Below are 14,967 nucleotides of genomic sequence, written 5' to 3'. Positions count from 1 at the left end.
ACGTGGTCGCGGAACACCGCTATATCCAGAAAGTCACTGAGAGCTGATAGCAGGACTACGCGACGCAATTTCAACAATGTGATGCTGTTGCTGCACAGATTGTTGAACAACACGTTTAGAACAAAAATAAGGTCTTGGAGGAATACCTGTTTCAAGCAATGTGCTGAAAGCTCTGGTAAACATTCTACGATCAGGAATTCGGCATGTCGGAAAGCTTCGACGGTATTCTTCGACAGCTGCAGGGGCGATGCCATCACAAAGCCGGGAACATATATCTTATATGCATATTCTTCGTTAATGTAGATGTGTGGCATTTTAGCCAGCGTGTGTACAAATACCGTTAACAAATGCTTCTGTCTGACATACTCTCAGCCCTCGCAGTATTTCATCACGGAACATCATGGACAGCGGTACTTTCAACGGGATAGTTTAATGGCAGAAAGACATGCCGAGCAAACAGGCTGAACAAGGAGGTCGGTTGGGCTAGATTAAAAAGTCAAATAGGTCGGATAGGTCATACACAGACGGTCTCGATACTAGCCCAAAAACAAACGTACATTAAATGTGTTCTACGAGGGTTGGAACTTCAATAGTGGCAACTATTTGTTTACAGCTCGTACAAAATAGATACTTGTTTCAAAGGTTTACTGACCTTCAAAGTAGTCACCAGCATTGTGTATAACACGTTGCCAGCGATGTGGATGTCGTAGGATACTCTTAGCAGTGCCAGTGGTGTTGACAGTTCGAGATGCACGGTCTGTTACCCGAAGAATTTGTAGCAGTTCTGAAGTGAATGCCGTGAAGTGTTTCCTTCACTACCTGAATAATTTCTTTTATCTCATCACACATTTCATCAATTTCTTCATCATCTGCAGAGCTAGTTGGCATATAAACTTGTACTACTGTAGTAGGTGTGGGCTTCGTCTCTATCTTGGCCACAATAATGCGTTCACTATGCTGTTTGTAGTAACTTACCCGGACTCCTATTTTTTTTTCGTTATTAAACCTACTCCTCCAATACCCCTATTTGATTTTGTATTTATAACCCTGTATTCCTCTGCCACCGAACTTCACTAATTCCCACTATATCTAACTTTAACTTATCCATTTCTCTTTTTACGTTTTCTAACCTACATCTCCGATTAAGAGATCTGACTTTCCACGCTCTGATACGCAGAATGCCAGTTTTCTTTCTCCTGATAACGACGTCCTCTTTAGTAGTCCCCGCCCGGAGATCCGAATGGGGGGCTATTTTACCTCCGGAATATTTTACCCAAGAGGACGCCATCATCATTTAACCATACAGTAAAGCTGCGTATCCGCGGGAAAAATTACTGCTGTAGTTTCCCCTTGCTTTCAGCCGTTCGCAGTACCAGCAAGACAAGGGCGTTTTGGTTCGTGTTACAAGGCCAGATCAGTCAATCATCCAGACTGTTGCCCCTGCAAATACTGAAAAGGCTGCTGCCCCTCTTCAGGAACCACACGTTTGTCTGGCCTCTCAACAGATACCCCTCCGTTGTGGTTGCACCTACGGTACGGCCATCTGTATCGCTGAGGCATGCAAACCTCCCCACCAACGGCAAGGTCCATGGTTCATGGGAGGGATCCTACAGGGCTATCCATAAATCAGTAACAGCACGAGGAGGTGAAGATCTCTTCTGAACAGCACATTTCTCAATGAATCTCATTTCAGGGGAGTTTGGTGATCAGCGAAACTGTTTAAACTCAGAAAAGTGTTCCTGGAGCCGCTCTAGAGCAGTTCTGGGCTTGTGGGGTGTCTAATTGTCCTACTGGAATTACCTAAGTCCGTCGGAATGCACGATGGACATAAATGGATTGAGATGATTAGACAGGATGCTTAAGTATATGTCAACTGTCAGACTCGTCTCCAGATGTATCATGGGTCCCATATCACTCCAACTGCACACACACCACACCATGCCGTTCGCCTGGTGTAAGTCTTTCGAGATGACGCACTTCGGCGACTTGCTTGTCGATGGGTATAAAATGATGATGATGAGGACAACACAACACCCAGTCCCTGAGCGGAGAAAATCTCCGACCCAACCGGGAATCGAACCCGGGTCGTTAGGCACGACATCCCGTCGCGCTGACCACTCAACTACCATGACCACATCATTACTAACCTTCCACCAGTCCCTGTTGACATGCGGGGTCCATGGATTCATGAGGTTCTCTCCATACCCGTACACGTCCATCCGCTCGATACAATCTGAAACAAGACTTGTCCGACCAGGCAATATGTTTGTAGTCATGAAGAGGCCAATGTTGGTGTTAATGGGCCCAGGTGAGTCGTAAAGCTTTGTGTCGTGCAGTCGTCAAGAGCACACGAGAGGGCCTTCGGCTCCGAAAGCACATATCGATGATGTTTCGTTGAATGTCTCGCACGCTGACACTTGTTGATGGCCCAGTACTGAAATCTGCAGCAATTTGCGGAAAGGTTGCACTTCTGTCACGTTGAACGATTCTCTTCAGTCGTCGTTGGTCCCGTTCTTGCAGGATCTTCTTCCGACCGCACCGATGTCAGAGATTTGATGTTTTACAAGATTCCTGATATTTACGGTACACTCGTGAAATGATCGTACGGGAATATCCCCACTTCATCGCTACCTCGAAGATGCAGTGTCCCATCGTTCGTGCGCCGACTATAACGTCACGTTCCAACTCACTTAAATCTTGATAACCTGCCATTGTAGCTGCAGTAACCGATCTAACAATTGCCCCAGACATCTGTCATATTTAGATGTTGCCGACCGCAGCGCCGTAATCTGCCCGTTTACATATCTCTGTATTTGAATGCACATGGCTATAACAGTTTCTTTGGCGCTTCGGTGTGTGTTTATTATAAAACAGATTCTCTTCTATTCATATTTTTACACTCAATTAGCTCAAAGAGTATTTGTCCCGTAAAAAGACAGAAAACATTGTATCGACACCTAAATATGAATCACGGAATGCCGATGAGGGTAAAACCAGAGAAATTGGAGCTCATAACGGCAATCAACTCTTCCTCCACCAGTATTCGTGACTGGAACAGAAGTGGGGACTAATGATAGCGGCACGCTAAATACTATCCACAACACACTGTAGTGCGGATTGCAGAGTACAGATTTAGATGAAGTGTTCAAGCTTCGAAGCGAAAAGCTAACTGATAATGGCTTCTTCAAGAGTTCTATGAAAATGGTTGTTAGAACACTTCACACTCATACTGACAATTATGGTTCAAATGGCTCTGAGCACTATGGGACTTAACAGCTGAGGTCATGAGTCCCCTAGAACTTAGAACTACTTAAACCTAACTAACCTAAGGACATCACACACTTCCATGCCCGAGGCAGGATTCGAACCTGCGACCGTAGCGGTCGCGCGGTTCCAGACTGAAGCGCCTAGAACCGCTCGGCCACTCTGACCGGCCTGAAAATTATGCTCTAGAATCTTTAAATTCATTCGTTAGACGCAAAACTGCAATATAACGCTGAAACTGGAAACGTCGAAGAACATTAAATTAACTCTGCATAGAGTGGGTCAGATGGAGATGCCTATCGGAGCGAGCTGCCTAAAGTTATCATTTCCGAAAGGTGCTGACAGTATTACACTATCACATTTCTTTGTCAAAGTTGGTAACTCAAATATTTATGTCAGAGAAATTTGACAGTGTATTAGAGAATTCTGTCACATCCCTCCCTTCGTTAAAGAAATGTGATTAAATCTAGAGCCTCGCTGTAGACAAAGCCAGTAGATCTCGACGCTTCAAACATGACTTCAAAGTTTAGTTGATGTGTTCCTTCGATTCTTTTTAATAACCTTGCTTCGACTCTTGTAGGGGGTGAGCAAAGAGCACAATGCATGCTATTAAGCGTGAGCTGATGAGCAGGTGGAATAGGCTGCAGGCGACTTCATATCCACAATCAGAGCTACAGCCATTCACCTCTTCAACTGCAAAAACATTCGGACAGGAATTCAGCAAGCCAGAGGTGATCACATTCTAAAATAAAAAAATTTTTCTTAACTTTACATTCTCCTTTGTCTGTTTTGAACTATGAATGCCACAAGTTAAAAGTGCTTCATCTATTTCGTACTTTTTATTAATTCTGTAGTTGTTGGAACACTAGTTCAATTAATTAAATTATTCAAAAATAAAAATAATTATTACTGTCCATATAGTGTACTAAACATTCATTTACCTTCAGTGCTTTATAAATCGCTTCACACATTTCTGGAATTATTTTTGTTGCTGGGCACAGTGATATTGGAGTGCTGTATTGCAAACTGCAGTAGCTGTCTCCTGTACCAACAAATCGCAGTGTTTTCGTGAGCCTGTCTTCTGTACAAGCAGCATTACTCAAGTGAGTATCCTGTTTTGTAACATGAGAAACCACTTTACTGAGCAAACACTGAAATGCACTCACATCTGTTCGAAAGGAATTTTTTATAAGACTTCATATCCTCCACTTGAAGCCCTCGTAACAAATTTTGCTGACTGCTTTTACTATCACGACATAATGTTCACGGCTTCAACCAAGTTGTTATTGTCCGCCATCTTGAACTTGACGAAAAATATGATGACAGCGGAATACCCCTTTTTAGCGCCACTTCGAAGATCTTTCTCAAAGAAATTTGACGAATATTTGATCATATTTCTTTGTCACAAGAAATATTATAGTGTAATACCGACCTTGCTATAGTGTGCAGGCAGGTCTATGTATGTCTCTGTGTTTATTGTTCGTCCGCTTTTAAACCAATAAGTACAAGGTAAGAGCTAATTTGGGCGTTGCAGAGATATTGTCAAGTGCTTACGAGCGTATTTATAAAGTAGAAGAGACAAATGTCAGACATGCTGAGCATAGTGGCTACTTTTTAGTGTGGGTTACGTTGCTGTCTACAGTTTCCATGCGGCGGACGTATTGTGCTAGTCACGGAAAGTGATATCTCACCCCGACTGTCTACAGTTTCCATGCGGCGGACATATTGTGCTAGTCACGGAAAGTGATATCTCACCCCGACTCTCAGGAGAGATGGCGCTGTTTTGTTGGGCTACGACGACGAATTTTATTGCTTGCTTTTACAGACATCATTTTCATAGTTAATGCCTCGAACGTGTCTAAGAACATCAGATTGGAGTAGGTGGTCTGAATAATCCCTACGAGTAACTATTGAGACATAAAGATTGGTGCAATGAATTGTTTTAGAGCTTCCAGACAGAACTCTGAAATGACGTCTGAGAAAAGAACGATGAAAAGAAGCACGCTATCGGCCCATAACGTAAGCAGTATTACATTAATTGTAATGTTTTCCTTGGTTGGGGGCAGAATGAGTAGACTTTTTAACCGTAATATTTTATTTTAAAAAAATTAACAATTTAAAGACAAAGTTGTCCGAAGTTAACTCTGGTGCTCGAACTACACATTTCCAATTTCTGCCAATATTTCTCAGTGTCGAATATTTATCGCGTTACTGTTAATTCTAGGTACCCTTGACGAAGACAACGCGAAACTATTGGCCACTTGCATAAAGAAGTTGCAGATGTGTGGATTTCCTCCAACTGGAGATATTCGGTGCAGGCTCGTGTTCCAGTTTGCAGAAAGAAATGTGATATATCATGAATTTTCTGAAGAAATTCAAATGGCTGATTGGGATTGGATACAGTCCTTTCTGAAACGTTACCCCCACCTAGCGACGAGAAAGTCGCAAGGTCTCTTTATTGACAGGACTATGGCAATGAATAGAGAAGCAATTGCAGCCTTTTTTTAGTTCTGTATGTGTTAACAGCAAATTCCTTACTGAATAAGCTTAGGCTCCTGCACAATACGGATGAAACCGGCTTTCGGATGAATCCTAGGCTAGACAAAGCTGTAGCAGAAACAGGTTCTCCTACAATGTGTCAAGTAACTTCTGGAGAAAAGGAGAAACCATAAAAATTATCACTTTTTGCAATGCTGAAGGCAACTTTGATCGTCTGGTATGCATTTTTAAAGGTAAAACAAAGAAGCCTGAATGTGGGACAGTTTTTAACGCTTACTGCTTAGTGTCGTTGCTCTTCAAACCAGCACCCCATACAAGCAAACCAGTTGTATGTTTACCTGTGATTACTCGTACTTTAGGTACTTGGGCTAGGCACAGTTCTGTTTAAAAAGAGTAGCTCGATGTAGTCGTAGAGTGGAGCCACGCACGTCTGCTTTCATGCGCCGCAAATTCGCTGCAAATAATGAGCTGCAGTTGTGTCCTGCAGTCAAATAGCCCATGCATTAGCTAAAATTGCGAGTTAATAAAAGCTACAGAAATACAAAATAAAAGTTAAATTAATAATTTAAAACGGGGGTTCTATTTGATCGTCAGTAATTGATTTAGCCAACAGAGAATTGTGTTGAATAATGTTTATTCAAGAAAGAACATTTTAAATAAACGGGAAGTGGTCCTACTATATTCAGTTGAAACACAACAAAGAAAACCTTGTGAAATGTAATAAATTTACGTTGAGAGAGTTACGAGAATGGTACCAAAATCCTCAAACTAAACAGTCCTCAAATATATGCGAAAACAATGTCCATTTCGTCCTTTCATTATCACAGTACGAAAAATATTCATCAGCTCAAAGCAGTACAGTGTTCAACATGATGATTTACAAATTAACACAATTGATACTCATACACGGTCCATCCTCAGTTCCATAATACAAGCGGAGCACACTGAGACCCCTCATGAGTCAAGAGTCCCTTCAAAAGTTAGAATCTGTAGGGCCATTGACCACCCAGTATCAATCACCTATATGACTGAATCAAACACGTTACCATAGGCATGTCTGTCTTCTTTCAGCACTCGACATAAAGTGTCCAGAATTAGTCCCTTGAGCTGTTCACTCCAAATGCCCCAGTCTCTACTTGACTCCTGTAGTTCTCTGCTAATGTCTGCTTTTCCATTGGCTGAAGGCCATTCGCACCAACAATATAATGTTCTTACATGCTAAAGATACGATCTGACTCATCTTGACCACTTTCTGAACTAAATTAATATATTAAAACAATATTTAGATAAAGAAATGTTACAAAAACTCTGTCTCACTGGGATAATTTACACTAATTATGGATAAATATTTGTCCATAAATAAATAAGCCAGTATTCTTACGCCAGTGCGCTCACCGTAAATGCCAACACATTGTCCTTATATAGTGTTTAAACAATTATTACAATTATTAAAGCCTGCTTGACAGAGGTGTCTTTTGATTCGCAGCCCAATTGTGGTATCACTAACACATGCAACTGACCCCTTACAAATTAGCACAATTTTTTAATACTGGTAGTCAGTATTTTAATAAAGTTACTGACAAAATAGGAAACTGTTCATTAAAATACACAAATATGAGAAAATATGAGGTACTGATGCTGTGTTCACTTGCTGTGTAAATGTGGAGAACATTACGTCATGAAAAACATTTGCATAATAAAATAGATACAAAAGACGTAATTAATGAAGAAATACAATAGATACAGATATGTAGCTTTCAGAGATTATGGCTATAGCGCAATGCAATCATCTGAGATATTGTTTGTTGACATCACATGAAGTTGTCAACGATCGGTTCCACTGGACTAGAGGACTCAGTCCATTTTTTGCAAACACAGCCCACACCATTATGGAGCCACCACTAGCTTGCATGGTGCGTTGTTGACAGCTTGGGTCCATGGCTTCGTGGGGTCTACGCCACACTTGAACCCCACCATCAGCTCTTACCAACTGAACTCGGGATTCATCTGACCAGGCCTCGGTTTTTCAGTCGTCAGGCTCCAACAGATATGGTCACCAGTCCAAGAGAGGAGCTGCAAGCGATGTCGAGCCGTTAGCAAAGGTACTCGCTTCCGTCGACCTCTGCCATAGCCCATTAACGCCAAAATTCGAAGCACGTCGTACGTCCCACATTGATTTCTGCGGTTATTTCACTCAGTGTTACTTGTCTGTCGGCACTGATAACTTTACGCTAACGCCGCTGCTCTCTGTTGGTAAATGAAGGCCATCGCGTGTTGAGAGGTAATGAGTGAAATTTTATACTCTCGGCACACTCTTGTCACAGTGGATCTCGGAATACTGAATTACCTAACGACTTCCGAAAAGGAATGTCGCATGCTTCTAACTCCAAGTACCATTCCGCGTTCAAAATCTGTAAATTCCCATCGTGCGGTCATACCCACTTCGGAAACCTTTTCACATGAATCACCTGAGCACAAATGATAGCTCCGCCAGTGGACTGCCCTTTTATATCTTATTTACGTGATACTACCGCCATCTCCATATTTGCGCGTTGCTATCCCATGGCTTTGACACCGCAGTGTGTATTAAGTCCTCTGTTTGTCTGTTCTGGCTAATTTCAAGAATTACTGCGGTGATTTCGAGACTGTTTTCACTAACAGATAGACTGATACACAAGGTAGGCTTGTATGTATAATTTATTGCCGCTACGCCGGACTAGTCGCCCTGCATCCTAGATAGTGACTGCTACTCTGTCTAATCTTTAGCCTCCTTTACCCTTTCTCAAAAATCCCATTACTGCTGTTTGGATCTGTTCCATGCATTTCTATGTAGATACCCGAGACTCGTCCCTGTACGTTAAAATTGGTGTTGCATTACATTATAATTTTGATTTTGATGTCATTTCTTGTCTTGTTATTCGACGCTCTGTTTACACTACCTCATATCGGTTCAAAACTCTGAATCTTAGTGTATCCTCGCATATCTCAGTTTTTATTGTGGCGTATGTTTGCTCCTAGATAGCAAACACGAGAGATTATTTCTATGGGTTTTCTGTTGATAATTACCTTTGAACAGACTGGGTCTTATCCCTGAAATGCCGTTACTGCAGTTTTAGGTACTGTAATTTACAAGTTATATTCTCTGGTAATTTTTTAAAGTCTGTAGGCAGATATTTGAAGATAATTTTTCTTTTTTATAACACATAAAAATGCTAACTAATTCATTTTTGCGATTGCAATGCCAACCTGTTGCTGTGTCGTCCTCTGTATATGACGTTAGTAATCGTCAGTACGAAGAAGCAATGGCTAACAGATCACTCTCTCGGCCACTGATGCCGGCTGTTCCAAATCGGAGCCAATACTTCTTGTTCAAGCATCTCATGTCTATATGAGGTTGACTGTATACCCATCTCACAGGGACCTATCAAGAAAAAATTCGCAGCTGTACCGCAGTCAAACTAAGATCCTCCCCTCACGTGGCAGACACTTGGGCTACTGATTACGTGTATATGGACGAACCGCACGAAAAGAGAGTTCCAGTATGAACTATTGCTGCAAGACTCAGTTAACGTCCTAGTGTACACAGTCAGGCTTTTAGATACCTTATTGGATGAACAAACATGTGTAACGGACCAAGACTCGAAGTTGCGTTTTTATTGTTCGTAGTCAGCGAACTTACGAACAATGATACCTGCGCACCTGTTTCAAAGCTTCTATCTGCCGTTATCTCACATCTAGATTCACAGCCCCCTTCCTCCAAATCACTAGCCTGTGTAGATTTGGGGAGTAGAAAAGATTTGCTGTTGGAATGACACATGAATATGCGCCTTAAGTATTTCTGCCATTTTTATAACTTCTCACGTATTTTATGGTTGATTGCTGGTTGTGGTTTGGATAAATGTCCCTGTGGTTTCGATAAATGTCTCGCCGTAAGAGTGCACAAGCGATCACTCTCCGGAAAGAGCATGAAGGGTCTAAAACGTGTCTTCATGTCCAGATATGAGAAGATTACTCCTCCATTTTGTTGGAAGCAGAAGCACTCTGCAATTTAGTCTATTTCGATAAAAAAGAACGGCCACTGACACTCACTAGGCCAAATCGCCATAAAACTCTTCAGACATTCCAGTGGAAGACGTTACAGAAAAGAAATAATACGTCACAGAATAGCTTACTCTGGAAATAGTCAAAATAAATGTTCTAAGATGAGTCAGAAGTATAATACTTCTTCCCATTTACATGACGAGTAACTGAATGCATTAAACTAAGGTCGGCAAAGATGCAACGTCCATGTGCAGTTGTACCTATCAGTGACGGAATGTGTAACAAGGTATTCCAAAAATAGGCTGCGAAAACCCACTACAGAGCACCGCTTGCAAAAATAACGAAGATAATATGTTTATGAGGGGTTAGTTTCGACTATTTTTAATCAAAGACTTTGTAAAAAGGTATGCTCCTAACTCAAGATTACTCAAGAAGCCCCTCCTCCGAATACTACACACTTTGTTACAATTATCGTAATATGGTTGTTTCTTTTTTTAGCGGACAATACTCTTATCGTACTGAATCGGAACACATCTGCTCACATCTTATAATTTAAACACCTGGTAATTATTTTGTGATAGTCCAATCAATCAATATTTCTATCTAAACAACTTTGGGGTACTGATTAGGTCGATACCCCAAAGCCCATAGATGATAGTTCATACCCACAAGATGTAGTCATGCACACAGCATCACCAGCGTCAAGAAATATTATATGACGTGATTTCCGACTTGTGAACAACGTAGAGACCAGAATGGCTGGCAGTTACTATAGAATCTCCTGATCATTACACCTTATGTAGCACTGTCAAAAATTGTTAGCACCTTCAAAGTCACCGCGTAAACTATCAGTTAAAGAATCTGTTGTGTTAACATTCATGAAAATATCGACGGTATCTATATAAATGATATTAGACTTCAAAAATGGAACCTGGCCTCGCCTGAACAGTTAGAGAACATCAGCATAGTAAAATTGTAGAGTTAGTGCAGTTTTCCAGACAGACATATTTTCCACATGTCGTTACCATATTATTAATGCGTGGCGTTTGCGTTAAGGACGTTAACGGCCGTTATTTGTTCACTTATGTAAATGGGGCTAATTGTTTGCTGACGTCGACTATGGTGCGTTAATGCAGAGAGATTCCAAATCACTAACCGACGGACCTCTTTCGCAGTACATCGTGTTATGCCGTTGCGTAATAGTATTCCTTGAACTTCATTATTATTTTTTCTTATTTTTTATTGTGTAGCTCGTAAGTTCAGGGACTGGCGCGCAGTTACAGCTGACACGCAGGTGTGAAGTAAACACGTGATCGATTATATCCACGATTGTAAAGTGCATGCAGGTTATTTATCATCTTCGTGGCCACAGTTTTTGCAATTACTGTTTGTCGTTGGAGCTATAGGTCAGTTATTAAGGGTTTGCACGATAAGCCGTTTGATACTGGGTAACACTGATTACCGTATTACTCGACCCCACGCATTGTAACGTGCTTCACTCCTCCTTGGCATACTGCCCAGAATGCTCTTCGACGGAATCTATCCTGAGTTCATATGGAATGATATTGTTTGTGTTTGAAGATCCCGTTGACGTTCTTTCCATGTCTGATAATTAACTTTTTTTTATCTTAAACTCGCCTTATGCAAAATCAAAATGTACTCCTTCTATTTACCCAGCCATGCTTCGAAACCTGTATGCTGTCTTCTCTGAGTCTCGATTTATTTCTGTAAAATATCATACAAATTTCATGATGGTCAAAAAACTATAGCTTCTGTATTTTGTTTAATTTGTTTCGATTGCTCACCTGAAATTACTTTATGTGTTTAGACGATTTGTTTTTGCGCCTTTTTATCGTTATGACAACATGTCATCTGCAAAGTAGTCTAAAGAAATTTACTTACTTTTGAAATAGTATTTCCTATTAGTGGTTGTTTACGTCATGCTATTTTCGTTTTTCATCCAGCTGTGCGTCTCCAGTAGCTTACAAAGGAAACATATGTACTAACATACAGCAACAAAAATGCCCACAGAGTGGGGAACATGAAGAAAACAGGACTACAAATATCATTCCGCAGATACCACACAGTGCACTCTCTAAACATTAAGAACATTTCCACAGCCCCGAGACTTTCACAGTCGGAGGTTCGAGTCCTCCATCGGAAATGGGTGTGTGTGTTGTCCTTAGGGTAAGTCAGTTTAAATTAGATTAACTAATGTGTAAGCCTAGGGACCGATGACCTCAGCAGTTTGGTCCCATAGGAACTTACCACAAATTTCCAACATCTCCATAGATAAATTGCCCAAAGCTGGAACCTATCAGTTATCCTGTAGTTCGTGCCAATCTGTCTACATATGCAAAACATGCAGAAATTTTAAAACCACATATTCTGAGCACCTCAGATCCTTAAAATGTGACAGTACACAAGCCACTTTTGTAGCTCATCTCACACAAGACCACCAACCAAACAACATTGAGACTTACCTCGTGACCCCAGGGAAATCAATAGTCTGTAACAGAAACTCACAACAGAGCAGAACCACCATATACAAAAACCAGTGATACAAGGAAAGGAAGTCTTGAGCATATATACAACGCTGTGCAACGAAACACTGTTTGTAACTGTCAAGTAATTACACAGTTCCTCATATAAAAAATAGTATTCCAACATCCTCGAATGTTCAAAATGTCTGCTTCTCAATCATATAAGTTCTCCCCCAACAGTCACATCACAATACTTCTCACCAAACGTTCAAAATTTCTGCCACACTGAACAAAAACAAAACGATGAACAAGTCAGCGGCGACAATAGCAGAACAACTCTCTATGAATATGATGACAGAAATGTTCGCTCAAATGCCGTTTTGTGTGAAAAAAAAACTTGTATAAACAGCTGAGAGTGAAAAATAAAAAAGATGTGGAAAATGATGTATTCAATCCCAATGGAAAAACCAAACCCACTGGAAGCGTAAGTACACTGACATACCAACCACCAATCACGAAAAACTATTTCAAAAAAACCAAATTTCTTTACCACTACTTTGCAAATGACATATTCTCAAAACGATGAAACGGCACAAAAACAAGCCATTTTAATAAGTAATGTAATTCCAAGTAGGTAATTGAAACAGTTTACGTAAAATGCACATGCTATAGGTATTAGATCTGAAATAGAAAACAAGTATGAACTTTGCATGATATTTTACAGAAATAACATGGTAAGATGACACATAGGTATCGAAACATGTGTACGTAAACAGAAAAGGAAATGCACTGTGTTCTACATAAAATGGAGTTCAAAAAGATTCCTTCCTGCTGGTGGAAGGGGTTCACGAGGTAGAGGTGGTCCTGAAAGATGAACACATCGCCGGAATGTTGACTGTAGAATTGGACAGAGGCTTGGAGGATCTTGTCCAGATGCTGGACAGTCCTCAATTTACCCTCAATGGCGATAACAGGCGTCCGACGTTCGTGCACGCTAACCACCTCCCTGCTGGACGCGTAAGACCGCACGCCTAACGAGTGAGGTGCGTGCGTCGTCCTCTTGTTGACCACACACTCTCCTGCGACTATCAGCGCGCGTTGGACTAATTCTACACTCGTCGGTGAAATCACTGTTGACACTGATGATCTAGGACAGGCTGTTCCAGCTCGTGGGCTCCGTTGTGAGCCGCGGAGCGCTCCCTGCTCCAGGGAGCCGTGTCGCTCGCTGTGGCCATTCAAGTGGGCCGGCACGCCTGTACGTGGCACGGCTGGCTGAGGCAGACGACAAGGCAAGCGTTTTGGTGTGTCAGCTGCGTCTTACATGATCGACAACCTCACACTCTTAGCTGCTAAGACGTGGTGACATGCTACACCAGGAAATACGATGTTCAGCAAACAAGAAACAACTGTTTCACAAGAAACTGCATTCTAAATTTATTCAAAAATGGTTCAAATGGCTCTGAGTACTATGCGACTTAACGTCTGAGGTCATCAGTCGCCTAGAACATAGAACTAATTAAACCTAACTAACCTAAGTACATCACACACATCCATGCCCGAGGCAGAATTCGAACCTGCGACCGTAGCGGTCGCTCGGTTCCAGACTGTAGCGCCTAGAACCGCATGGCCACTCCGGCCGGCTACTAAATTTATTGGGCCTCTGTAGCTTGACACTTTCTTTTCATTACAAGATCGGAAATATCAGGCGTCAAAGTGTGCGCAGCGTTAATGCGGTGGATGGGCTTCATTGTTGCATTCCTTATTTTTTACTCTTTCACTGCAGAGAAAAGCTCCTCACAACAATACGTAGATCCAAACATGCACATGATCTGAGCGGCATTGCTGTGAAGCTTGGGAAATGTTTTTTGCTGTAATGAACGATACCATCGTGACAAATTCAACGTGTTGTAGTACCTCTCTTTCAACAAAGTTGAATTTTGCAAATCAATAATCTCCAATTGAAGTGACGATGACAATTCATCGGGGGAAACTGAAAAAGGAGTGCTGAACACCTTTAGTTCCATTTCCAAACTAGTGAGGTCTCGGAATTGTGTTTCAAACGACGTGATGAGCTGCTTTAATTTCGCTCAGTAATCGCCGAAAGTAGTACCTTCAGGTAGTTTTAAAGAAACAAGACGATTGAAGAACGTTAAATGTCCACTACTCATCTGGCTCTCAAATAAACGTAACTTTTCCATGAACGCTTTGATCTGATCATGCATGCCAACGATTACCTGCCCTTTGCCCTGCAATGACAGATTTATATTATTCAAATGCATAGTTATGTCAGCTAGGAACGCCAGGTCTGATATCCATTTTATATCTTTCAGAGAACGCATTTCTTCCCCTTTCATTTCGAGAAAAAGGGACATTTCCTCTCGAATGGTTAAGAAAACATCAAGAACTTTTCCCCGACTCAGGCTACGAACTGTGCTGTGGTAAGGTATATCCCCATACTCCGCTATAATATCTTTCAGGAACCCTTTGAATTGACGATGATTCATACCGTGACGCAGCACAAAATTCACACACTTAACGTCTTTCATTGCGCCACCTAGCTGTACTGTTTCAGCACACAGCACAAAACCATGAAGAGTCAAAATGTCTTTTCCGAATTCGTCCCTCAGTTTATTTTTCAAAATAAGCAAAACCTTGGTGACGCCTTCTACCTGATCGTAGT

The sequence above is a fragment of the Schistocerca gregaria genome, chromosome 5 (genome assembly GCF_023897955.1).
Source record: "Schistocerca gregaria isolate iqSchGreg1 chromosome 5, iqSchGreg1.2, whole genome shotgun sequence".
Taxonomy (NCBI): domain Eukaryota; kingdom Metazoa; phylum Arthropoda; class Insecta; order Orthoptera; family Acrididae; genus Schistocerca; species Schistocerca gregaria.
The sequence above is the reverse complement of the archived record's forward strand: the minus strand, read 5'-3'. Positions refer to the sequence as shown.